Source organism: Populus alba, chromosome 11 (assembly GCF_005239225.2).
Source record: "Populus alba chromosome 11, ASM523922v2, whole genome shotgun sequence".
NCBI classification, from domain to species: domain Eukaryota; kingdom Viridiplantae; phylum Streptophyta; class Magnoliopsida; order Malpighiales; family Salicaceae; genus Populus; species Populus alba.
The window spans coordinates 8,002,606-8,005,473 of record NC_133294.1 but is presented as its reverse complement, the minus strand read 5'-3'; the positions used below and the strand labels follow the sequence as shown (position 1 = coordinate 8,005,473).

At 44.4% G+C, this 2,868-nt stretch overlaps 1 pseudogene; it reads right to left on the bottom strand.

Annotated features, from left to right (window-relative positions):
* Window positions 1–858: 858 nt before the first annotated feature.
* LOC140956179 (legumin B-like) lies at window positions 859–2,663 on the bottom strand (annotated as a pseudogene).
* Window positions 2,664–2,868: the final 205 nt, after the last annotated feature.

Genomic DNA, 2,868 nt, shown 5'->3' with positions numbered 1-2,868 from the left:
AAGCAAACAATTGTTCAACCATGATATGTCTTGTGGTTTTGGAGAGTAAATGACAGTTTCTTTCCTCGAATCAAGTTCAGGTGGCTTTTTGAGGAAGACAAGTTTCTTGCGCAGACATTAGATGGTGCGGGGTATCCATAGTTTGCAGAACTGTTGCATAGGTTCGGTGATCTCTTGTTCTAAAAAGGTGGGCTTTTCAGTCTAGCTACAGGTTTAAGGGGATTTTGTGGGATTTTGCCTTGTGTGTGTCTTGTTTCAAATCTTGCTAAGTTAACCCGCAACTTATAAGAGTCAAACCAAATATTATTTAAGCTGCATAGTATATCATCAGTTGAGTCTTTAGAGAAAAGGGTACAAAACCCAAATCGCCTTCCAGCTTTGTTTGGTTTTCTTGCCATAAAAAGGCTTTGAACATATCCAATTTGAAGCAGACGAGCTCGTAGATCATGATAGGAAAGGTAACTTGGATATCTCTCCAAGTAAAACTTATGTGGTTGAGGGTGGTGTGTGTGGGACAGGGGGCGTGGAGGTGGAGGTGGATGGATTTGGGTGTTTTGGTTGTTTGAGGGATGTTCATGTTGATGTTGGATGGCCATGGTTTTTTTGGGAGAGGTTTTTTAGGCTAATAAGTCTTTCTTGCCCAAACCAGGTGATAAGGCTGCAATTATTTGTCTGCTTTCCTTTTCCTTCTTCTTTTAACGGTTCAATTAATGAACTGCCCAAGCAAGGATGCTGAGTTCTCTCAAATTAATGAACTTTGATAGTAATTAACAAGAAAAATCAAAGAGCTAATAAAAGATTAGATCCATGAATGGAAAAACTAATGAAGATCTTCAAGCTAACCCAAGGGCTTCGTGCTCCCGGATCCAATGGTAACGCTGCCGGATCAACTGCTGGAGCCGCCACACAAGCGGCTGGAGCCATCCCTTCCGCTGCTTGAGCAGCTGGATCCGTTGCTGGAGACACTATGCCGCTAAGAGTAGGAAGGAGAAGTCAGAAGTGCTGGATCCGCTGCTGGTGGAGGTGGATCTGGATCCGCTGCTGCTACTGTGTTGCTGGAGTTTCTTGGAAACTGATACTCTGTTTTGCAAAACGTCACAGCAGATCTTTCTATTTTGTGCAAGTCCTTAACAGAAAGTAGAAGTCTAGCCATGCATTTGATTATCAGCGGCTGGAGCCATCCCTTCCGCTGCTTGAGCAGCTGAATCCACTGCTGGTGGAGGTGGAGCTGGATCCGTTGCTGCTGCTGCGTTGCTGGAGACAAGCTGATCACTTGATCACTTCTCTTCCTTTTTCATCTTCTTCTCTTTCCCTTCAAGAAGCCACTGTGCAAAACACCCTTCTCTGTTGCTGCATCTGACGGAGATCACACTCTCTAGAAAGACATTTGTAGAGCTAGGGAGAAGCAACGTTTGTCTTTCTCTGGCAGCGATAGGATCTGATCTGCTTTTTTTTCCTTTGGTTTCACCTTCTTCTCCTCCTTTACAAGTGGCTGGCGGCTCTGTTGGTTCGAAGATGGAGGTGAGGGTGGCTGGGAGGCTGGTGTGGTGGTCGGTGGAGCCCGATGAGCATCTCTAATTTGGTGTTTTTTTGTGAGGAGGGGAGACTGATTAGGAGTTAGTAGGAGCTTTGTGCTAGGCAGGAATGACACTGATCAATGCTGAGCAGCTAAGCGTGATGGTATGTATTTTTATAGCCAGCAATGCTTGTTTTTCTATTTCCAAATCTTGGATCTTCCTTGACTTCTGCCAGGATTTGCTCATCGAAGCCGCCGAAGACATTGCGGTTTCTGTCTTGCTGGTGTCTCCGACTTTAATCTTCGTCTTGGCGTCCACGTTGACCTTCAAACTGGTCTCTCTGGTATGAGCTTCTTTGGCTTTGCAATTCTCGTTGTGGGTTGCCAGCAAGGAAGAAATTCTGAAATGGCACATTAATGTTTTCTTATAAAGTCATCCTTGTTTGCTTGTTACATGATATCGCACGCTTGAATTTTTGTGATTCTTACCCTGAAATCCTGATCAAGCTGGTTGGCAGGATTGATTGTGTCGAGAAGTTGAACAAGAACGAGAGGTGAATCACCATTGTTATAAAAACCAAATCAGCAACTCCGGAAGGCAAGGCAACCACATCACCCTCTCTTACTTGTCGAACCTTCTGGTGCTGGTCTTCGGAGCTTTGACTTCCATCTCGAGAAAACTGCCCTGATGACTGGAATGTCTCTGGACAGCCTGGGAATACAGCTCCCTGAATGCCCCTTCCTACATTGACACCAACAGAAGTGTATTAATTAATTGTAACTGTGAAATGGTAAATAATATTTAAGCGCATACCTTGCTCTACATAGACAAGCTTAGGGGTATTAGTGTATGCAGGCAACAAGAGGCCTCGCTTTTGAATGGTATGGCGGATAACTGCAACACCAAGCACATTCAAACTGCTCATCATTTTCGTCCCAAATTTCAGTGACACCAGCCTCTGATTTAATCCTCCGAGCAGGCTCGAGGGCATTGATTCTCTGAAGTTGGCATTCGCTATGTTGAGAGCTGCGTCGTCGCGCTTGTTGCTGCTCATGTCGCGAGGTCACTTGCTCTATCTGAGCAAAGCAACAATTGAAGAGAACAAGAAAGCAAAAGTGTAAGAGAAAACAAAGTAGAGGAAGACATGCTTGTTCAAAACTCTTTCGTATGGTACTGTGTTATGGCAAGATTAAGGGCCCTAGTATTTATAGGCGAAATAGTGTGGGCTGAGGATTTGGGACGTGGCGAAAATAGTTAGGACTAGAGTTTCTATTGATGCTTTCTGCATGTACATTTGTCCTTTCGATTCGCATGTCTGCAAATGCTCTTTCTTTGCTTACACGTACATTTT